This window comes from Dipodomys ordii, unplaced genomic scaffold, assembly GCF_000151885.1.
Source record: "Dipodomys ordii isolate 6190 unplaced genomic scaffold, Dord_2.0 Scaffold2, whole genome shotgun sequence".
In the NCBI taxonomy this organism is placed as follows: Eukaryota; Metazoa; Chordata; class Mammalia; order Rodentia; family Heteromyidae; genus Dipodomys; species Dipodomys ordii.
In genome coordinates, this window is record NW_012267218.1 from 33,929,508 (window position 1) to 33,954,618 (window position 25,111).

Sequence of the window (25,111 nt, forward strand, 5' to 3'; positions counted from 1 at the left end):
ATAGAGAAAACAATCCAAAAATTCATATGGAAGAGCTCCAGTATAGAGAAAACAATCCAAAAATTCATATGGAAGAGCTCCAGTATAGAGAAAACAATCCAAAAATTCATATGGAAGAGCAGCGCGCGCCAGTCCCGCGGATCTGCGTCTTTGTTCCACCGTGCTCGGACGGAACAGACCCGGGGCCTCCTCTTTCCACCACTAGCTGCCTCTCCACTCACCGCCTCTGACCCTGATCTTCTCCCCGTCTCCTGCTTCCAGGACCAACCAACGCCATGTTTTTCTCTGGTTAGCTCTGTATCCACGACCAGCCATGACCTCCCAGATTCATCAGAATTACTCCGCCGAGGTGGAGGCTGCCGTCAACCGCCTGGTCAGCTCGCCTCTGAGGGCTCCTACACTGACCTCTCCCGCGGTCACTATGTCGATGGCCCCCATGTGGCTGGGGACGGCGTGGGCCACTTCTTTGGCGAGTTGGCGGAGGAGAAGCGTGAGGGCGCCCAGCGCCTCCTGAAGATGCAGAACCAGGATGTGCAGAGACCTTCTCAGGATGAGGGGGGTAAAACCGTGAAAGCCATGGAAGCCGCCCTGGCCTGGAGAAGAGCCTGAACCAAGCCGTTGTGGATCTTCATGCCTTGGATTCTGCTTGCACAGACCCCCATCTCTGTGACTTCCTAGAGAACCACTTCCTGGATGAAAGGTGAAGCTCAGCAAGGAGATGGGCGACCACTTAACCAACCTCTGCAGGCTGGGGGCGGCCCCTCAGGCCCAGCTGGGCAGGTATCTTTTCCAATGCCTCACCCTCAAACACCACTAGAAAACCCCAGAGTCCAGCAGCCTTTGAGGGGCCATCTCTGCCTCGCCTGGCATCAGGGTTTCTGCCTGAGCTTCTGCCTCTGGGAAACTTCCTAACTAATCATCCTGGAGCCCTTCCCAAGCCTTGGACCAAATGAAAAGAAAGCTTTTGCAGCAAAAAAAAGCATATGGAACTACAAAAGATGCTGAATAGCCAAAGCAATTTTAGGAAAAAAAAAAGCAATACTGGTGGTATTATAATCCCAGACCTCAAACTCTCCTACAGAGATATAATAACAGAGACAGCTTGGTACTGGCATAAAAACAGGCCCGAAGACCAATGGAATAGACTAGAAGACTCAAGAAATACAACCCATGAACTTACAGTCATCTGAAAATTGACAAGGGAGCCAAAAATATATGTTGGAAAAAAGGCAGCCTATTTAATAATTGATGTTGGGAAAACTAGACCTCTATGTGTTGGAAATTAAAATTAGATACCATCCCTGCTTTCAGCACGCACCAATATCAACTCAAAACAGATCAAAGACCTCAACATCAGACTTGAGACTTTGAAACTACTACAAGATGGAGTAGGCAAAACATTAGAACTTATCAGCATATACAGGAAATTTCTTAAGAGAATCCCAGGAACATAGCAAATAGGAGAGAGGCTTGACAAATGGGATTACATCAGACTGAAAAGTTTATGCATAGCAAAGGACATAGTAACCAAACTAAATAGATAGCTGACTAGGAGAAGATCTTTACCAGCAATACATCAGACAAAAGCCTAATATACAAAATATACAAGGAGCTCAGGAAACTAATGCCCTCAAAACTAATAACCCAATCAATAAATAGGCAAAGGAGCTAAATAGAGACTTCTCAGAAGAAGTAAGAATGGTAAATAACCGCACAAAGAAATGCTCAGAATCCTTGGCCATAAAGGAAATGCAAATCAAAACAACATTGAGATTCCATCTCATTCCAGTAAGATCAAAAATTCAAACAATAACAAATGCTGGTAGGGATGTGGGGGAAAAGGAACCGTATTACACTGTTGGTGGGAATGTAAACTAGTATAACCACTCTGCAAGGCGGTTTGGAGGTTCCTCCAAAAACTAAACATAGAACTACCCTATGATCCAGTAATACCACTCTTGGGCATCTACCCAGAATATTAAAGTCAGGATACAATAAAGACACTTGCACTGTTCATAATAGTCATGTGACAGCAAAAGTCCAGATGCTCTACAACAGATGAGTGGATCAAGAAAATGTGATACACACACACACATACACACATACACACACACACACACACACACACACACACACAATGGAATTTTCCTCATTCATTAGAGGGAATAATATTATGTCATTTGCAGGGTAATGGATGGACCTAGAACAAATCATTTTAAGTGAAAAAAGCCAGGTTCAGTGAGACAGACAGCACATATTTTCTCTCATATATAGAAGCTAGGTGTAAAATACAACTAGGCATGATGAGCTACAGGGTTTGATGCAGTTATACACAAATGAACTGACTAAAGGAGGGTACAGTTAAGGAAGGAATTTTAAGGCAAACTCCTCTAAACAACTAACGTATTGTTTATCAAAATGAATACCAGGAAATGGAAACATGTTTTGGGGGCTGGCAAAGGAGGGCAAAGGAACAGAGGGAGAAAGGGTGAGCATTCTATTCAATGTACACTATGTGGAAAATAAACTATGTAACTTGAGGGTAGGGAGAGAAGGAGGATGAAGGAGGGGGTAACATTGACCCAGAAGCATTGTACTCATACCCTGGCTTACAGAATTGCTGCCTCTTTGTACAATTATTTAACACTACTACTACTACTAAATTGTTCAAAAGAAAAGCAGGCATGGTAGTTTATGCCTATAATCCTAGCTATTCAGGAGGTTGAAATTAGGAGGATTTTGGTTCAGGCCAGCCCGGGTGGAATATTGAAATATAGTCACATAGTCTTTAAAACAATCCAACCTCAAGATGCCTCTCAAGTACTGTTCCCTCCCTATACGCACCCCAACAAAAGGAAGTCATGAAATTTGTTGATTTCTAAAGGAATTGTAGAGGTTATTTAGGAAATCATACAATGGTCCCTTTATAAAAACTTTGAAGGAATCCTTGCTCTTTTCTAGTAATAAAAGTAGTTGTATTTCTAAAGGTGGTGTCCTTTTCTGAAGAACTGTTTGCCTTACTGGATATCTTTGGTGTAAATAAGTAAATGAACTAGAAAGGTTTGAGATATGAAGGTTTCCTCCCAGGATCAGGCCAGAGCCTCTGTGGGATTTGACCTAACTTGCTTAACTTCTACCCCTTCCTCCTCAACAGCTTCCACAAAGGAACACTTCCTTAATGAATTCATTAAACACAAATCTGACTTTGGATGGGCTCCTGGCCTTCCATTTCACATGAGTACCGAGTCCCACCAACTGTGCTTTCTATGTATCTTTGGGGCCTGTGTAACTTTTTTCTGTCCTCACTACCTCACCCCAAGTGAGACACACCATCACATCTCCACTGGACAAACGCAGCCTGCATTCCATATTCATTATGTACAGATCTGTTCTCCCTTACAGTTCTCTGCTTGGAGTTCTTCAAAGTAATTCCACTTTTCCTCTGTGAGTGTGTGTGTGTGTGTGTGTGTGAGTTCTTTTCCTCTGTGAGTGTGTGTGTGTGTGTGTGTACTGGTAGTAAGATTGAATTCAGCACCTTGTATTCTTGTTCTGTTCTGTGTGTGTGTGAGTGTGTGTGTGTGTGTGTGTGTGTGTACTGGTAGTAAGATTGAACTCAGCACCTTGCATTCTTGTTCTGTTCTGTGTGTGTGTGTGTGTGTGTGTGTGTACTGGTAGTAAGATTGAACTCAGCACCTTGCATTCTTGTTCTGCTCTCATTCTTCCCTGAGTTGGAGAGCGCTGCTTTTATGGCGTGAGTGTTCAATGGTCTGCAAGGTCTTGCAATCTCATGATTTAATTTTTTTGTGTCAGTACCAGGGCTTGAACTCAGGGCCAGGGTACCATCCCTTAGCTTTTCCATGCGAGACTGGTGCTTTGCCATGTGAACCATACTTCTGCTTCTGACTTTTTGCTGGTTCACTAAAGGTCAGAGTCTCTTGGATTTGTCTGCCTTCAAACCTTGATACTCAGACCTTAGTCCCGAGTAGCTAAGATTTGCAGGTATGAGGCACCAGCTGTATTTTTCCCAAGATAAATCTTAAACCTTTAATTAGTCTTTTCTAGGGCCTCCTCCATTCTCTTCCTCCCTCACCTGTACCTTCTCTCTGGGAGTCCACATAGCTTCTTTCTCGACCAGATCTTGGTCATGGATTATTCATTCCTTCCAAAATTCAGCCGCTCCACCCATTCCCAGCATGTGTTGGTGAAGCCATTCACTTCACAAGGATTTCTTGAGGCCCTGCCACGTAGGAGGCCTTGAGATTGGCTCTGGGGAGTGTGGCTAAACAGACATTCCCAGGCTTTCAGCCCCAAGGACATTTTCCCAGAGCCACCCTCACCAGTTCTGTGCTGTGGTTCACAAGGGTTGCTCAGAGCTGCCAGCCATGGGATTCTCTGCTAGCCACCTGCTATATTGGGTCTTAGTTGCATGCACCAGGAGAGCAGAGTGTGTTGGGGCTTCTTCCTCACCTGCAGCACCTCAGACTGCATGGCAGCTGACTTATGGTAGGTATGCGCCTCCCATGTTTATGTCACAAAGATGGCTCCTACGCTCAGCCCTTTTTCTCTCCAGACCCATTTGCCACAGATTCAGGAACAGGGAGAGAAGCAGCCATGAAGTCTCACCCAATCCCTTCCTCCTCCAACCTTCACAGACAGTTGGGGTTCAAGCATAGCCACAAGTGCCTTTAGTCAGAAGGCACATTTTGCCCACTCATTTTCATAACCCTGTTTGTTTGGGAGGAAATCGAATCCAGATGTTCCAGATTCATTTCCATCCAACTCATCACCACGTGACGCTCTAACAGCTTTCGAAGGCCATGCAGTCCTTTCCCCCACACCAGCCAGTTGTGATTTGCCAGCTATAAGTGAGCACAGGACCCCTGTTTGCTTCTGGGTCCAATTTAGACTCAGCAAGGACTGGGGGAGTGTGAAGTTTGGCATCTGTACCTTCTCCCCTCCCGGCTGAGGCATGGATGGGATTTATAGACTTTGGAACATAGATTTTCTCATGATTCACACACATGTCTCCCTGTGATGCTCTAATCCACCGAAAGGACAGTGGGCCAAAATTCTGCCTTGCCTTTTGTGATTTCTTCTGCCCATTGGAAAGAGGAATGAGAGACAGAAGAGAAGGTAAGCAAGGAGTTTCAGAAGAGTGGGAAAACACACTTATGTGTGTGCACAGATACACATAAAACTGTGAGGACCCAGAACACTGTGTTTAAGTGTGCAAAGTCAGCAGACAAAGAGCCAAGAATCACTCCACTTTTCCTCCCCCCTCTCTCTCTCCACACACATACACACACACACACACACACACACACACACACACACACACACACACACACACACACACAAAACCTACCTATTACATAGGGTATTTTTTTGGCCCAAACTTTGGCTCCTACCTCATTCTACTGCATTAACACTGCAAAAATAACTCAAAGTCATCTATAAGGACATTTTATGGCTCAGAAAATGTGTGTTTGCAGGCTGGGAAAGTCTGTTTCAGCACAGAGAATGGTTCCTTCCACTGTCTTTGCTCATAGCACATTGCCACTTTTCTGTTTAAAAGGCTGTTCCCACTTATGGACTGCTAAGATGCAAAGCCAGGAGCTGTTTAGCCACACAGTCAGCAATTGGCACAGTGCTATGGCATAGTAGTTGATCATGAAATCAGTAAACAGATGAATTCCCTCAATATGTATCATAGCTTTCAGATTACTGTAACGCCAATGTATTGATTATTGAACAGACATAGACATAAAATGATGAGGAAACAGAGAAAGGAAAGAGACCCTATTTCTTGAAAATCCTCTGAGCAAAAGCCGCAAATTTTAAATGCCACAAACAAGTAGCAGGAAGACATAGATTTAAACATAACCTATGCATTCATCTTTGATTATCTTTTTGTGTGCTATCTTTTTGTGTGATCCTGGGTTTTGAACTCAGAACCTCATATTTTCTAGGCAAGTGTTCCACCACCCAAACCATACCACCCAGTCCGTTTTACTTTATTCATTTTTCAAATAAACTCACCCATTTTTAGCAAAGGCAGGCTTTGGATCATGATCCTCTTAGCTAGGCACTGATGAGATTACAGGCAAGTGTGTTGAGATGCGGGATCTCACTAACTTTCTTTTGCCCAAGGTAGCCTTGAATCACAATCCTCCTGATCTCTACCTCCTGAATAGCAATGTTCTATTCATTTTTATAGGCTTTTTAGGGCAGCAAATTACCAAAAAAGAGAGAAAGGAAGAGAGAGAGAGAGAGAGCCTTCTCTACCTTCCAAAGATGCCTTCATACACCTACAACAGGTCATCCGCACCTACAGCAATACTGAAAACACTCCAACTTTGTCATCAAGAAGGACAGTTGGGTTCTTGCTGAATACCAGAGTTAACAATGGGGAAAAGAGACACGTTTAACAGTGTGTGTTTTCCATGTGTGATTGGATTTCCTCACACATCCTGAAAGCTCCATGCTTGCTAGACCACAGCAGTGCTGGAACGCAGACGCCAGGGCCTCCACCAGAACTGGGGGAGGGTGACGTCAACTTGCCACCAAGGGCTGAAGGGATTACGAGCTTTGGAAAACCTCTGGTACAGCGAATACGGGGGGCTGCTGGCGGTCTCATCACCTGTGCTGAAACGCCTCGCTCCCACCCTCCACTTAGAACAACTGGCTGACACTCTGACAGGTTACTCTGGGTCATTTTTTCCACTCCAAGTTTCAAGGGATTTTGTTGTTGTGGTTGTTAACCATGAATCTTAATTTCCCCCTACTTGTATTCACATCTTTTTGACATGCTTTCAGATGGTGAACAGCCTTCAGTGTGGTGTGGAGGGTTCTGAAATGAATGGTGTGCTTGGCAGCTCAGAAGCTGCAATGGAGACGCAATCAGGGAGGCAAAGAGCGGGTCACGGTCATTTAGGGATCACTTCGGCCCTCCCCTCCCCGCTCCCTTGGGACCACACAGCTGTGTTTGGCTTCCTTGCTCATGTGTGATTTCATCAGAACGAGCCACACTAACACAGTGCCTCACGCGGGCCTGGCATCCTAGTCGAGATATGGAACTGTAAGAATCCACAGGGTGTTTTTTTTCCATCTGGTAAATCTATTCAAGAAGGCGTGCTGGGGTTGCATGGGGTCCACAGAGCCGGGCTGGAATGATCTTTTTCAGGAGGCCAGTGTGACTTGGATAGCTGAGGGTGTCAGCTTCTCCTGCAGACAGCCCTGTATCAGAGCTGGAATTGCTGAGAGTCAAAGCCAAGTTCCAGTTTCTCACCTTGGTTCCAGCTGCTCAGGTGAGCTCGAGTTGGTCCTGGCTCTTGTCTGTGTTCTGCTTTCCTTCCCAAGGTGGCCCTAACAGGAGATGCAGAGAAAACAGCCTGGCAGCAATCCTTCTTTCCATTCCCACAATGGTAGTCTAATCCCTGGACCACTGGTCTCCCCCTCTGCAGCACCCAGCGCTCTGCATCTCCAATCTAACTCTGACGGATACAGAAGTCCTGATATACTGACAACACGGCCTGTGTACTGGTCTGCTTTCTGTTACTGTAATGAAACACCTGAAGATAAGAACTTTGCAAAGAAAAGAGGTCTCTTTAGTGCACAGTTTAGAGGCTGGACATCTAAGACCAGGCGATACCTCATGGTGGATGGCATCACAGTAACATGAGCACTAATGGAAGGAATGACATGGAGAGACAAGAAGCCAGAGAGATGCAGGCTTGCTCTTTCATGACAACTTAATCCCATGAGAACTGAAGTACAAGATCAGCACTAGTCCCTTCCAAAGGCAGCAGCACCCGATACCTGACTGCCTTCTACTAGATATATCTCTCCAAGGTTCCACCACCTGAACAAGGACCAAGGATTGAACACCCCACATTATGAACCTTTAGGTTCACACTGACTATGTCGTGTGATCACTCAGGACTCTGCCTCATTTATTCCACAGTTGTGCTGGTCACTCTATCCTCTCCCCTCATCCATCCTGTGCAAAATGAAGGCTGGATTTGCATCTGTGGTTTTCAATTTGAGCATCTGAACCCCTAGTTCTCCTGGAAAGGACAGTGGAGACTTTCTGGATCAGACTCTTGAAGGGAGCTATCAGCAAACATTGATACAGCCAGGAGTTGTTACCATCAGCCAAAGCTGAGGTAAGGCAACCAGGTATGGTTACATTGTCGCTAACCAAGAGTCCAGTCGCTAACTGGACTCCATGAAGTGCTGGTGTATTCTGGTGTCCAGGAAGTATTTGGGGAGGATGCTGGATTATATGGTTGCCATGGTCCCATTTCTGGATGTCTGCCCTTTGTCAAGTTTGAGAACTTCTGTGCAACGTTCTACTCATACCTTCCAGATATTCCTATCCGCTTAGGCTGCTGTAATATGATACAGTGCACTAGGAGGTTTAAACAACAAACATTATTTCTCTCAGAGCTGGAGACTGCAATGTAAAAAACTGAGAACGCAGCACGGACAGGCCCCTTAGAAAGATCTCTTCCAGGCTTGGAGATAGCCTTAGTTTTTTCTGTGTCCTTATGTACTAAACAGGAGCAGGAGGAGGTATCTCATATCTCTTCTCTCTCCCCCCCCTCTCTCTTTCTCTCTTTCTCTCTCTCTCTCTCTCTCTCTCTCTCTCGTGTGTGTGTGTGTGTGTGTTGGGCCTTGAACTCAAGGCTTGGGGCATTGTCCCTTAGGATTTTTTTGCTCAAGAATGGTACTCCATCACTTGAGCCACAATTCCATACCTAGAGTTTTGGTGGTTCACTGGAGATAGGAGTCTTACCAACTTTCCTGCCCAGGCTAGCTTTGAGCTGTGATTCTTAGATCTCTGCCTCCCCACTAGCTAGGATTAAAGGTGTGAGCACTGGTGTCACGCTCTTTGTTTTGTTTTTATTGTGTAATAGGGTACTTAACTCGGGGATTCACACTTGCTAGGCAAGTGTTCCACCATTGAATCATGTCCTCAGTCTTTTTTTTTTGAGACAAGTTTTCTATATGGCCTCAAACTCACCATTCTCTTGCCTCAGCCTCCTGAATATTGGGATTACAGGTGTGTATCGCTACACCCATCTTTCTTGTATCGCTTCTTTTAAAGGTGCTAGCCCTACCATGAAGTCTCTTCCCTTAAGACATGCTCACCTCCCAATGTCCCTATTTCCAATACATCATACTGACATATGAATGGAGGAGGGTAACTTCAGTTCACAGCAGAGGCAATAAAACTTGTTGTGTGTGTGTGCTAGTACTGGGGTTTGACTTTATAATCCCAATGACTAAGCCATTGCCTGAAATGTGGTAAACCTTCAAGACATGACATGCAATAGCTCGTGTGTGTGTGTGTGTGTGTGTGTGTGTGTGTGTGTGTGTGTGTGTGTACTAAGGCTTGAATTCAGGACCTAGGCTTGTCCCTGAGATTTTGTGCTCAAGGCTAGTACTCTAACACTTGAGACACAGCTCCATTTCTGGAATTTTGGTGGTCAATTGGAGATAAAAGTCTCATGAATGTTCATGCTCATGTTGGCTTTGAACCACAATTCTTGATCTCAGCTTCCTGGCTTTGAACTATAATCCTTAGGTCTCAGTCTCCTGAGTAGGTAGGATTTCATGTGTGAGCCACCAACAGCTTGCTACAATAAAACTTTTGTTAATAATTACAATATATGTAGTAAAGGATTCTATGAGATTAATAATGCTTAAAATTCTTTTTGTATGACTAACCATTGCTTCTAAAAAGTACTAATGTTAGCTGTGTGCCAGTGGCTCATACTTATAATCCTAGCTACTTAGGAGGCTGAAATCTGAGGATCATGATTCAAAGCCAGCCTTGTCAGGAAAGTCTGTGAGAGCATTATCTCTAATTAACTACCAAAAAGGTAAAAGTTGGAGCTGTGGCTCAAGTGTAGAGCACTAGCCTTGAGCAAGAGAGCTCAGGGACAGTGCCCAATCCATGAGTTCAAGTCCTAGAATTAACATAAATCCAAAAAAAGTACAAGTGCATGTGTGAACCTCTATAGACTATAAAACAGGCCATGTGCACATCTAGATTTATGTTCTCTGACAGTCCATGATCTTGAGAGTCATTTACAGTCCTTCTTTATGGAAATGAAATCCAGAGCTAGCCAAGGACATTCGTCTCATGACTTGGGGGTCACATCTCATCCTTGCTGGAAAATTACTTCATTGTACACTTAAAATGGTTTACAAAGAAAATAAATACCTGGAAGAAGTCATAGTATTTGAATACAATTCTTTTCCAAAAGGAAGTTTAGCAAAGACTTTGCACCTTAGCGTACTTGAGGTTACTATAGCAAGATGCCCTAGCCTGAAAAGCTTATAAACAAGAGAAATCTATTTCTGACTTTCTTTGCATTTGTCTGAAATTGAGGCATCAGCAAATCTAGTCTGGTTTGTTTTTGTGTTTAATGGTACTAGAGTTTGAACTCAGGCAGGAGGGCCCTGCACTTGCTCAGCAAGTTCTCTACTGCTTCAGCCCTTTTTGCTTTGTTAATTTTTGATAGTCTTCTGTTTTGACTGGGCACACTTGGGCTGTAATCCTCAAGTCTCCCAAACTCAACCTCCCAAGTAGGTAGGATTACAGCATAAATCCTTCTGCCCAGCCAGATTCCATCAATTGAAAACCTGTTTACTGCTTCAGGGATGGTTCCTTCTCCATGTCTACACTCTGGAAAGTGGCAAATAACTTTCCTTAGGCCTCGGTTACTTTATTTTATTAATTTATTTTTGCGTTGATTCTGGTCTGGGGCTTGAATTCAAGGCCTGAGCAAGGTCTCTAGGCTTAAAAAATTTTGTTATTATAAAGGTGTTGTACAATGGGGTTACAGTTACACAAATCAGGTAGAGTACATTTCTTTTCTTTTTTTATTTTCCTGATCGTGGGGCTTGAACTCTGGGCCTGGGCAATGTCCCTCAGCTTTTCAGCTCAAGACTAGTGCTCTACTACTTGTGCCACAGCGCCACTTCTGGTTTTTTGAGGGGTTTATTGGAGATAAGAGTCTCCTGGAATTTCCTGCCTAGGCTGGCTTTGAACTGTGATCCTCAGATCTCAGTCATGATCCACAGATCTCAGCCTCCTGAGTAGCTAGGATCACAGGTGTGAGCCACCAGCGCCCAGCTAGTACATTTCTTTTTGTACCATGTCACCCTTCCCTCACTTTGTCCTTATTTTCCCCTATTGTCCCCACCCATACATTGTATAGATCATTTTCAATATAGTGTCTAGTAGGTATCACTGCTGCATTTGTTCAGCCTGGGCTTTTTTATTTTTCTTTTCTTTTTTTTTTTTATCCCACTGGTGCCCTTCAGAGGAGCACCTCTTTTTTCTTTATTTAAGAAATGATTTAATAATTCAATGCCACAACTAATCAATTTCAATACTTCTTTATACATAAATGTAGCCTCTGGTTCCAATGAGTATATTATAGACACAAACAACACGATTTCCAACTGTTCCCCCCCCTCCACCCCTCCCCCAGCCCTTTTTTGGAAGATAGACCAAGAGTATAGGACAGGAGACTAGGATTTCAGTATTTTGCTATTGGCTATTCCTTCGCTTTTTTATTTTTCGCTCAAGGCTCGTACTCTACTACTTGAGTCACAGCTCCACTTCTGTTCTTTGGGTGGTTCATTGGAGATGAGAGTCTCACAGGCTTTCCTGCCTGGACTGGCTTTGAACCATGATCCTTAGATTTCAGCTTCCTGAGTAGCTAGGACTACAGGTGTGAGCACCAGGCTCAATCCTTCGGCTTCTTTTATAAGTTGACTGGTCTTGTTATGCTAATCACATCCCAAGACCCTACCTCTTAACACCATCACCTTGATTGATGGTTAGAATTTCTACATGAATTGGGAGGTGGGGGGGGGGGATAAAAACATTCAAACCACAACACCTTATGATTAAACACTGATTTCAAAAAATATCTTGTCTTCCAACCCCAGCATTTTAAGACACATTAAAACATAGACCTAAGAGAAGTTACTGCAAGGAACTCCCATTCAAATGAAGCTGAGCTTCCTGAATGGATTTGGCTGTCTCAGTGTAGACAGTGACAGAAACAAAGAGAAAGCAGAGCAAGGCCGGGTCAGGTACTGCCTGGCAAGCAAAGGCAGTCTGACCTGAGACACTGTAACAGTGGTGCCCCTCCCTCTCCTGCTGCCATGTAGCTTCTGTTCTAATGTGGACAGGATGGGGAGGTCAGGATGGCTTTGGTTTGCTGTAGTAGGAGAAATGAAGCCTTTCCAACAGGAGCACGCTGTTCACACTCCATCACTCCTGCTTCGTGGGTCACCTTCCTCCTTCTCTGGGCCCACACATTCCAACACTGCCTAGCGTGTCTCCCAGTCTCCTTTGAGCTTTTGCTTCTGGTTGGGTTTGTCTTCTTGAAAGAGATTGTTGAATGGGAGGAGATGGAAGTTTGCATATTCTCCTATTTCCCTTCTATAGTGGCCATCTTCAGGGCTATCAGGAACCTCAGAATGTGACCTTATGAGAAATAGGTTATCACTAACCAGTATCCATACAAGATAAAGGACACAGAGACAGAGGAAACAGGCAACATGAAGACAGAGAAGAGATGGGGATGGCTTACTCACAAGCCAAGGAATGCTGGGAGATGAAGAAGAGGGAAAGACAGATTCTTCCCTGTAGCCTTCAGAAGAATTGCGGCCTTCATAACACCTGGACTTTAGGCCTCTGAGCTGTGAGACAATAAAGCCTGTGCTTTCCATTAGCTTTTTTAAAAATCATTTTACCTTTCTTCTTTCTCTCCAAAATTACAGCTTCTCTTTTCAGTGTCTCTGTGTGGAGGCACTTGGGTGAAAGTGATTTCCTAGAGACATGGCAGGAAGTGTAAGCATCTCATTTCTGAGACAGAAAAAGAAGAACACTCAAGAGAAAATCTTACTGGGTAGCTGCCACAAGCAGCCACTGAGGCTCAGCCCTGTGGGACGCAGAATCTTCCATCCAGCAGTGAGGACACCAAAGCGCTTGCGCAGTGGCTGGTTCAGAGCTGCCCCTGGGAGGCTGCCATCCTCCGCACTGCAGTTCTGCGCTCTGCACGGCTGAGCCAGTGTCCAGGTGAGGGTACAGAGCAGTGACCTTGGCGTGAAGGTCAGTGGCTCCTGGCACGAATGTGGCCAAGGCAGTCAAGACAAAGCGAACACCTTCTCTGCTGCCTGGGTACCCAATGCCCGCCTGCAGCCTCTCCCCAGTGCCCAGGAGTGGGAATGGGGGCCAGTCCCTGGCTGCTTGTCATTCATTACCTGCCTATGCCTCCAGGAGTCATTGGCGATATGAAACTGTCTCCAGAGTCTCTACACCTTCATTTCCTGTCAGAACCCTGACTGGCTGGCAGGGACAGGGTCAGGGATTTCTGAAGGGCTTTGATTTTGCCCAGAAACTTAGGGCTCCCTTCATCGACGGAAGCCACTTGTCACCGTGGCCATGGCCTTGGGCATTCCAGGCACAGTGCCTACTCCTGTTCGCTTTCCTCTTGAGGATCACTTATACATTTTTTCTTGTCTTTTTGGTACTAGTACTAGGGGGCTTGAATTCAGGGCCTCGCTCTCTCGCTCAGCTTTTTAGCTGAAGGCTGGAGCTCTGCCACTTGAGCCACAGCTCCACTTCTGGCTTTTTAGTGGTTAATTGGAGATAAAGAGTCTCATGGACTTTTCTGCCCAGATTGCCTTTGAACTATAATCATCAGATCTCAGCCCCCTAAGAAGATATAGGCCTCAGCCACTGGCACTAAGAATCACTTATCTGAACCTCTCTCTCCTCTCTTTCTCTCTTCCCTCTGTCTCTCTCCCTCTTTCTTATTTCTCTCTCTCTCTCTTTTGTGATGGTCCTGGGGCTTGAACTCAGGGCCTGAGTTGTTTTTGTTTCTCAATGCTAGCACCCTACCACCTGAGCCACAGACTGAGCATGGCTTTCAAACCACAGTCCTCAGATCTCACCCTCCTGAGGAGCTAGGATTACAGGCGTGAGCCACTGGTGGATGGCCCACAGCTGTTTCTTATTCACTCAGTTTGATTTTGTATTGTAAAAGTTTTTATATGAAACATGAATATACAGAGTCAGATGACTATATTACTTTGTGTATGTGTGTACATATATATAATCCATAAATAACATAGTACTGCTTTAAAAGTGTACATAAATGGTTTTTGGCTTTTTGGGTTTTGTTAGTCACGGGGCTTTAACTCAGGGCCTGGGCATTGTCCCTGAACCTTTCTGCTCAAGGCTAACACTTACCTCTTTGAGCCACAGTACCACTTCCAATTTTCTGGTGGTTAATTGGAGATAAGAGCCTTATGGATTTTTCTGCCCAGGCTGGTTTTGAACAATGATCCTCAGATGTCAGCCTCTAAGTAGCTAGGATTTCAGGCATGAGCCACCAGCACCCAGCTTCTTAAGTGGTTCTACTACTATGAACAGTTTATAATTTATCTTTTCCATTCAAGTTTAATAGTTTCATAACTTATCTGCTATTACATGTAAGTTTCAGTCCTTCCATTTTAACTCTTTCTTTGCAAACACCATAGCTTGTTTATTCAGGTCTCAATGGTGGGAAATAATGCTAGTGGCAGCAACAATGACACTAAATCTGTGGCATTTATAAACACTTTACACTGCTTAATGGATTTGAGCTAGCCACTGTTCTCACTTACTTATGAGGAAACTGAGGTACCGGGAGGAGGTCCTAAACTAACACCTCAACTTCTAACAAGTCACAATCTGGGTGAAGAGCACAATGTAGTTTTGCTTCTTGACCTGGAACAATGCCTCAGTGGGCCCCTCGGTCTAGCAGAGTTACTGGGACGCCAAGCATGGACACTTTCATGTCCACACGTATTGTTAAATCACTCTCTGAAACTTTGCTCTAATTCACATTCCATTTGCTTCAAATAGTCTTAATTGGCTCTTTAGTTTATAAAAATGAGGTGTTAGCTATGGTTGGATGTGGCCCATCTCTTGGCCTCATAGTTACCTGAGACTCTTATAAAAATGCAGATTATGATTTAGCTTGCCATTGTGAAATATATTCTGACAATTGGTCATAAAAACCCAAACAACAACAACAACAAAAAGCAAAAAAAAAAAAAAACAAAAACCCATGTTTAAAGCCAGGTGTCAGTGGCTCACGCCTATAATCCTAGTTACTCAGAAGGCTGAGATCTGAGGATGGTGGTTTGAAGCCAGCCCAGGTGGAAAAGTCTGCAAGACTTCTTATCTCCAATGAACTACCAAAAAAAAAAAAAAAAAGATGGATGTGGAGCTGTGGCTCAAGTGGTAGAGCGCTAGCCTTGAGCACAAAAGCTCAGGGACAATGACCAAGTCCTGAGTTCAAGCCCAAGGACTGGCACCATAAAACAAACAAAACAAAAAACACATTTGGAAGACATAGCCAGAGAAATAGCTTCCAGCTTTGCTTTGAGCTGTCTCCCTGCATGCAGCCTTGGGAGTCAGGGAAAGATTTTTATCCAGGAAGCCCAAGGGCCCCTACTGCTCCAGACTGTGCTATGTAATAAAAGCACTTCACAAATCCTAACAAATCCTCAGTCCTGTGAGTCACCCCCCTCCCCACCCCCAGGGCAGGAGATGGTACCTGCATTATCTACATGTCTTGCTGGTCGGCTCAGCACTTGGGGATTCAGTCTTGGCACCTCTCTTTACAGACCACTGGGGGCCTGACATCCCCACCTTTCCCCCGGGCTATCAGGTTTCACTCTTTAGCCATTGGTTTAGGGTTTCTCTTCCTTAGAAGACGTGGACAGCTGGGAATGTGGACCTCATCCTGTCTGGGTTTTCCCCAGCCAAGGGGGAGTGGTGGCAGGATGTGAGGCACTTGAGGACCCCTTGTAATGCTCTAATCACAGAGGGCCGAGTCGGGAACGGAAGGAACAGGTGCAGGGGACCCGGTTTCACTTTGCAGACATGTGGGAACAGCCAGCTAGCCGGACGGGCACGGGAAGCATGGATGTTAGGGAAATTAATTGAGAGGGATACAAGTAGGAAGAGAACACGAGCTTTTTGGATGATAAAAACTCCTCTGTGTGGTATTATACAGAGAATGTATACCACCCAGAGTGCAGCCCTGATCTTACCTGTGTACTCTGGCTCAGAACACTGTTAGTACTAGAACCCCTAATGCAAGATGGTCACTGCAAAAAAAAATGTATATGCTAATTTTTTAAACAGTAGAGATAAAAACTAACCTCACTGGTCTACTGTGATCATTCAAATAGTAAAAAAATATATAATGTATCAAGCACTAATAACAAAGGCTAAAAACAAGCTAGGTGACAGTGGCCCAGGCCCCAAATCCTAGCTTCTCAGGAGTCTGAGACCTAGAGGATCACAGTTCAAAGCCAAACCAGGCAGAAAAAATTCATGAGACTCCATCTGTAATTAACCAGCAAAGTGCCAGACTGGAGGCATGGCTCAAGTGGTAGTCACGATTGTAAAAGCTAAGTGTGAGTCTGAGGCCCTGACTTCAAGCCCCAGTATCCCCCTCCCCCCCAATTATTTTTTATTGTGAAAATACCATACAGAGGGGTTATAATTACATGGGCAAGGTAATGAGTACATTTCTTATCAAGCATTGTAGCCTCCTCCTTTGTTTCCCCTTCCTATTCCTTCCCATCTCTCCCCACCTCCACTCCTTCTCTTCCCCCCCCTCCCCCGCCAAAGTTGTAAAGTTCGTTTTTCGACATAACGACTTGTACATCTCATTGTTGCAATGGGTCCACCTGTATCCCTATTTAAACGATTTGTTTTTCCCCTTCCCCGCAACAAATTATATCAACATCAAATACAGTGAAAGCAGGGGTTATACTGTGGGGGAGGGACATACAAGGCAACAAAGAAATCATCTTGTAAATATGTTAGAAAAATCGCATGAAAGCAAAACCACTAGAGTCCTTACGTTGGGGTTCATTTCACCTACCATCAACTTATCTGACCTTTTCTGCTTGTCTCAAACATACACTAGTTATTGCAAATAAAATTTAAAACTGCTTGGTGTTGGTGGCTCATGCCTATAATCCTAGCTACTAAGAACACTGAGATCTGAGGATGAAGATGAAGCTTCAAAGCCAAGAAAAGTCACACACACACACACACACACAGAATTAAAACAAAAGCAGTAAACAGTATTCATACCACCCTCTCTGAAAGGAAAGAAATCACACAGGCACCGAATTGCTACTATCTTGTATGAATGCATTCTTCCCTCCCCAGTGCCTGTCCCAGGGAAAGAGGTTGGGATGCTTGTGGGATGCTTTATATATACATGGACAGGAAATGCTTTTCAAGAGCCTCTTGACATCGCGCACCCCTTTTGGAAGTCTGTTTTCCCTTCTGGTGCTCCATCTACCATTAGCGCATACCAGAGTGACAGGCAGATGGAAGAGTCCTTGTCCTCTCCATCTCTGGACTAGACCTTGGGTTGGGTGGGAATGTGAAAACACTCAGGTGAAAGTTCTTCATTTGTCTAACTTCACTCTACCAGCTCACAGTGAGGTGAAATCTAGCTGTTGACTTTTTAAAGGGAAGGGTACATGTGATTATTTTATCAGCACCATTATTATTATTTGCTGGGCCTGGGGCTTGAACTCTGGGCCTGGGCATTGTCCCTGAGCCTCTGTGTGCTCAAGGCTAGCACTCTACCACTTGAGCCACAGCACCACTTCCAGCTTTTTCAGAGTAGTTCATTGGAAATAAGAATGTCACAGAAGGGCTGGGAAGGTGGCTCAGTGGTAGAGCGCTTGCCTTGCATGCCTGAGGCCCTGAGTTCGATTCCTCAGCACCACATAAGCAAAAAGAAAAAAAAGCCGGAAGTGGAGCGTGGCTCAAGTGGTAAAGTGCTAGCCTTGAGCTGAAGTGCTGAGGGACAGCACCCAGGCCCAGAGTTCAGGCCCCACGACTGGACCCCAAAAAAAAAAAAGAATGTCACAGAATTTCTTGCCCAGGCTGGCTTCAAACTGTAATCTATAGATCTCAGCCTCCTGAGTAGCTAGTATTCCAGGCATAAACTATTAGCACCTAGCTCTTACTTTAAAAATATAGCTTTAAAAAATTTTTTTGGATGTGGTGATGTTAATCAGTGTGTCTTCTAGGAAATATGAGAAAACAAATGTTCTCTTTTTTTCTCTTCCCTTCTTTCCCCTATTATTATTTCTCAGTGACTATAGTCAATAATGCCAGTAATTATAATTAATGTTGTAATTATAATTGAGTCTTACGTGCTTTATAGAATTAGTTTTTAAAATAGCAGAAAAGCGTTTACAATAGTGATTATGTAAGTGCTATTCATTGCTGATTGGATGATGTGGCTTTGTCAGAAGCAGTATATTATACAGTAAATTAAGTGGATCACAATAATTTTGGCATTGGAAAGCTGTGTGACTTAGTATAGTAACTATGTCTCTCTGTGTTTTGTTTTCTCATGTGAAAAAGATGCGATAATATTTATCCCCTACGTGTGCTTGAAGATTAAATAAGAATTATCTAAAAGCAGCACAGTGCCTGATGCATAGTAAGAATTTCAATAAAAGATCATCATAATAAGTTATTTATAATATCTAATAATATTATTATGTAATGTTGGGTGCATTCATCCAGAGGTCTTATGATTTTTATGCTAGTAAATCAGGGTATGGCTAAGGGAAATATCCAAAAGCCAAGGGTGAATAGATTTTCTCTCTTGATACTTCATCACTTCTAAGTCATAGCTTAGATAACGTGCTTCATTTTCAGACCATGACTTCTTTCTGTGTGTGTACCAATACTGGGGGCCGTGGCTTTTTTACTCATGGCTGGTGCTCTACTCTACCACTTGAACCACAGCTCCACTTCTGGCCTTTTGCTGGTTAACTGGAGTCTCATGAATTTTTCTGTCTGGGCTCAGACCTTAGACTCCTGAGTAGCTAGGAGCTATTGGCTACTGGCTTAGAACAATCTTATGCAGTTTTCCACTCTGGGTAATCTTACACTATTCCCTCCCCGTCTGCTCTTCATCTTCCTCCTTCTTGTTCTCCTCCTCCTCCTTCTTCACATCTCTTCGTCTCTGATTCTGTTTCTCTGCCTCTCTACCCCATGGCCCCGTATCTCTGTCTCTCTTTGTCTTTTTCTCTGTCTCTCCCCCTGCCCCCCCACATCTCTGTATCTCACCCTTCTATGTAGAAACAGAAGTGTGACCGGCACCGTCCTTCTTGGAGCAGGGTCATTCTTATCCTTCCGTCATTTCCCACCTTTGGAGATTCACAACACACAGTAGTGTTCAAGAATATCCTCGCTCTGGAAAGTTCGAAACCATACTTAACACCTTTGAAGGGAGAATGTAAAATGCAGACCTTGACTCTAGACAGTCACACACTGAGGCCAAAGGTAGATATGCATAGGAGTGGTTGACAAAGGCGCAATGGCCATGTGCAGAGGATCGTATAAAATATTATTTTATGAAATGAACTCCAAGAAAAGGAAATGAGATATTTTTTTAGTCGCCGTTGTTGCTGTTTTTTTTTCTTTTGTCTTGTTTGCTTATTTGTATTTGGGAGGGGAAGGGGGTATAGAAAAGGTAGAACAAAGGGTGAACAAATGCAGCAGTGATGTTCACTATGTGGAAAATGAACTATACAACTTGTGGGTAGGTTCGAGAGGGAAAAACTGGGAATGGGTGAGGGACAGGGTGACATTGTCCAAAAAGAATGGTACTCATTACCTGATTCATGTAACTGTAACCTATCTGTCTATCAACTCCACAGTGACAAGAACAATAAAAATAAATTTTAAAAACTCAATCCTTAAAGAGATCTACTGTATGACAGGGAAAGAGAAGGAGATGGTATTGTCCGTGGGATTAAAAAAATAAAACCTAACTGATCATTCCGTACACCTTGGCAAATACAAAATCTCAACATGAAGGGTCGGGATCCTATCCCAAACTCCTGAAATGTCTTAGGAATGTGCATTCTTAGGGTATAGCTTAAGACTTGCTCAATGCCAAATATCCCCAAAGACTCAGGCTGGGGGAACACATAATAAGAGCCAAGGTCTCCACAGGGAGCTAGCGCCTGAGGTTTCATGACACCCTGCAACGCTGCAAATGGTGTCAGTTCCCCTACATTGACCGTGCTGTTCTAATAAATCAAATTATCAAAGCCTCATAAATGTAAAAAAAAAAAAAGAATGAAAAAGCGAAACAAAAACAAGCGAAGCAAGCAGAGTTTGCGACTCCAACATCAAAGGATCCCAAACCATAAATCCGTAACATTCACTTTCCAAAGCAGATGATGAAAAATATGGAATGAGTTTCTTAGATTTAATTTTAAGGCAGCAAAAGTATGTGAAAACAGAAGAGAAACGCTGAAAAGCAGAAACGAGAGCAGAGGGCACTTCATTTTAGAATGTTTAGCTTCTCCAGGGAGTAAAAGAGCTTTAGTTCCTGGATGGCTGGAAAACCATAGGCCAAGTTTGCAAAATCTTTGCTTTTTCTTTTCTTTTCTTTCTTTTTTTTTGTATTGAGTCCAATCATTAAGCTCAAGTCAATAAATCAGATACCCAGGGGGTACATAACACATTATTAAATTTATGCAAGAGCTCTGAGTTCATCAAAGAAAATAAAGGAAGGTGCTAAATGTCATGAGAGATTTTGCTGGGAATCAAATCATCTGATGGTAAATTGATTTTTTAAATTATACAGTCTCTCCCCTTTCTCTGGTAAGGTCTCATTTAGAGAAGTAGACACTAGTCAGACAGATTTCATTTCCCGTGTGATGACGTCTCAGTTTCCTTTTAGATAATTGCCCTTTCCCAGTGTGTGTAACCTTGGTGGAAATTGTGCCTGCACCTCACTTGAGCCTTATAAGATGAGGGGGACAAGTGAGCCTCATCGCAGCCTGTCCATGGAGTGTACAATGAGCAACCCAAGCCCAGGCAAGCAGACTGCAGCCTCAGAGTATCAGGGGAACGATGCCAGGATGTGAGTGGCAATGTAACTTCACTCTCGATTGGCCTGTCTGATTGAGTCCTGCCCATTTTCCAAACCCAACCTTCCAGCTGCCATCCAACAAACCCTTTATTATGTTTTTGAGACCAAGATTCTATTTTAGTTATTCACAACAGAAAATCTGATTCCCATAGTTATTCAAAAACAACTTTCTGAGCAGGATGCCACTGGCTCATGTTTATTGTCCTAGCTACTCAGGAAGGTGAGATCTGAGAATCTCAGCCGCTTCAAAGCTGAGAGTTGAGCACAAAATACTCAAAGACAGTGCACAGGCCTTGAATTGAAGCCTCAGGACCTACACAAAAAACGTTTAAAAGAAGCAAGAACAAAACTTTCTTGAACACCTACTACGTATTAGGACTAAAAAGACATGGTTCCTGGCGTCTGCCTAACTGTGGCACAGACTGCTGTATAAATAGATAATTACACTGAGATAGCGGTAGCACTGTCATAAAAATGAATGAAAGTCACAAAGAGAGAAGTCATTTGTTTCACAGCTGGGACACAGACGGTGATCCGTAGCAAAGACAGCAGATTATGAGTAGCACTTTGTCTTGGCAGAAAAGATGGGACAGATTTTCAGCACACACAAGGCCCAGAGATAGGGAAGCACAGAACACATTAGGAGAACTTCCAGGAATCAGGCTGGGGCTAGCTGAGCATCCATGGGTAGACGAGTTTGGATGAAGCTGCAACTCCATCAGGAAAGACTGGGAATTCCATACAATGGGATTGGTGGGAAATTAACAGCCCATGGGATGTCTGAGGCCAAGAAAAGCAAAAGTATCACCTTCAACTATGGGGAGTCTCAGAAACTAGCTGGGCAAAATTAAAACCAAAAAAGTAGATTTTCAAGCCAATCATAAATATTCTCCCCACCAAGGATCAATTCATAAAAAATACAATATATTGGCAAGGCTTTATTTATAAACAAGAATCATTTTAGATTTCCTGGGACTCCAGTTTTGACTATCTACTGATCAGAAGGATGTCAAGAATCTGAATAGAAGATTCTTAGCTGTTAAAACATTGACACTAGGATTGTCTGAGAGAGTCTGATAATGCTTGTTGGGAGACCATTATCCATTAGTCCTTCAATTTTGACACACCCTGCAAACAGAGGCACTGACTGCCTTTGTTTCAGATTTCCTATTTAAGGTGGTGCTTGGACTAACACTTTGGTAAACAGATATAGTGCCCCCTGCACTGCAAATGGTGTAAGATCATTTGCTGTGCCTCTGCCATACTGGAGACAAGAACAAAACAAGAATAAAACATTCTCACAACATCTGGGAAGAGGAGAGCAACCTATGCAACTAGGTATTACATGCATAGCAAAAGAGGCCCTTCTGTGTATATTGTCTTGATACTTACATGATGTTCTGATCACTGATATTCCAAAGGAGACCAACATAAAGGAAGGGTTCATGATGCAGAGGAGACTGCAGAGGGGCCTCTTAGAGTTGGTTGTGGCTTGTTTTTACAAACGATTTCTAGGTCCCAGCGTGGTAAGGGGCTACTGGAAGGGAATAAGGGACAGTCCCCTTCACAGGAATTAAATACTGTTTCCAGGGAGTGTATTAGCTCTCTATTTGGTGGTACTGGGGTTTGAACTCAAGTCATCATACTTTACTAGGCAGACATTTTACCATTTGAATCTTGAACTGCAGCCCTATTTGTCTTTGGTTATTTTTCAGATAGGGTCACCTGTTTTTGTTGAGGGTTTCCTCAAAACTATAGTCCTCTAACTTAAACCTTCCTATGTAGTTAGATGATAGGCACACACCACTCTGTCTGGCTTATTGTTGACATGGAGTCTTGCTAACTTTTTTCCTGGGATGGCCTTGAATAACATTCCTCCTGAACCCTGCCTCCGGAGTAGCTAGGATGACTGGTCTCTTGAAAGCAGGTTCTTATAAAGTAAAGCCACATCCTTCCACCATACACAAAAGTTCTGTTATTCTGCCATATTGTGATGAACCTCCTCATAGGAGGACAAGGAGATGGCACTTTCCAACTTTCAGCCTCCCAAACTGAGCTAAAAAAGCTTAAAATATTTTATTACAACAGAAAATAGATGAACGTGGGAAAGATGGGCTCTGAAAGATGGCAGGTTTCTGGGAGAAAGACAGGGAAAGTATTTATTGTAAAGTGAGCACTGAGAGGCTCTAAGGAGCAAGGTGAGGACGCCATTTGCCTATAGTAGACCATCTATTTATCCTCTATCTGTCTCAAATGCCCTGCCTCTGAAGTCTGGAAATTAGAGAGAAATTATAGGAATGCAGCAAGCAAATAAGCAAGTGTGAAATCTTTATTGAATAGAGAGCACCTAATAGAGAACATAAATAGACTGGACTGAACTAACACTTACCTTATTATTGTTGAGGTCTTTTTTCTCTGGGCTAATATCCCTGGGGTCCATGTCCAAGTGACACATGACAAGACACTAGTCCCATCTGTTGTCCTGTGAGACCACTGTGTATCCTATCTGTGTGGCTGAAGTGTCACGCTTAGAATTTCCCAGCCACCACTTGGCCAGGAAGGACTAGGGAGGGCTGTTCACTTTTTTAAACATGAACGTGGTCTTTATGCAGCCCCAACTGCAGTGAACACCATTAAACTTAGCATCCCACCAAAGAAAGTTCCTTTTTAGACAGGCTGCTGTGATTTTCTCCATCATGGGTAGGTAGGATCTCAAACTCAAATTTCAATTTGCTGTTTCTGGCTCAGAGCTGAAGCAAAATGGCAGAGATGGCTGAACAATTGAATAAATGAACAATGTCCTGAAGAAATTATGAGGTTATCTGGGCTGGATATTAGCCTCCAACTGGGGAAATGGGGCCATAATCCCTCCAGGATGTCTTGGAGCAGCAAGGTCTTTTGAAATCACATGTTCACCCATCTCAAACACCAAGCTCCTAACCATCACCTCCTTATATCACCAGCCATGTTCTGAATGTTCTTGGTGGCCAAATTTCATACCAATCCACCATAATCCTCAATGTTGCTGTATTTAGAGATGAGGGTCCTATACAAGTAATTAAGATTAAATGATGTCAAGCTGGGTGCCAAGTGCCTCACACTTATAATCTTAGCTATTTAGGAGGCTGAGATCTGAGGATGGTAGATAGATGCCAGCCCAACAAGAAAGTGGGAGACATCAAAACCATCAAAACCCCAGAAGTGGAGCTATGGCTCCAAGTGGTAGAGCAAAGAAGTTAAGGGATAGTTCTGAGGCCCTGAGTTTAAGCCCTATACTGGCTCGCTCACAAACACACAAGATTAAATGATTTCATAAAAGTTTGCCCTTAATCCCACTGGACTTAGACACTTTTTTTTTTTGGTCCAGTCGTGGGGCCCGAACTCTGGGCCTGGACGCTGTCCCTCAGCTCTTTAGCTCAAGGCTAGCCCTCTACCACTTGAGCCACAGTGCCACTTCCGGCTTTTTAATTTTTTTCTGCTTATGTGGTACTGAGGAGTCGAACCCAGGGTCTCATGCATGCAAGGCGAGCGCTCTACCACTGAGCCACCTTCCCAACCTTTAGATACTCTTAGTAAGAGATGAAGGTTAGCACTAGTTTTCAACCTTCTCATCTCTTTCCCTCTCTCACCCTACTCTGTGCCCACAAAAGGGCAGGGTGAGGACACAGCAAGAAGACTGTGGTAGACACAGTATCTCCAAGCTTGGAAGTGGATCCTCATCAGCCTCTTCACTGACAGATGGCTCTAATAAATTCTATTTCTTTAAGATTCAGGGAATCATTTCGGGAAGAATTATCTAGCTCCTAATTTTAACCAAGTTGCTCTTTCTTTGGTTCCCAAATATCCTATGTATAATTGAAGAGTTTGTTATACTTAACCATTTATTTACCAACTTTCTCCATGTCTCCTCTCATTTGATTTTATAATCCCAGTGATTACTCTATTGCCTGATACAGGGTAAGCCATCAAAATATGATATACCATACACGTGTGTGTGTGTGTGTGTGTGTGTGTGTGTGTGTGCATGTGTGTACTAGTGCTAGAGCTTGAATTCAGGGTCTGGGCATTGTCCCTTAGCCTTATTTTTC

At 43.7% G+C, this 25,111-nt stretch overlaps 1 pseudogene; it reads left to right on the forward strand.

Annotated features, from left to right (window-relative positions):
* Positions 1-313: 313 nt before the first annotated feature.
* LOC105983837 lies at positions 314-24,823 on the forward strand (annotated as a pseudogene).
* The last annotated feature ends 288 nt before the right edge of the window (positions 24,824-25,111 follow it).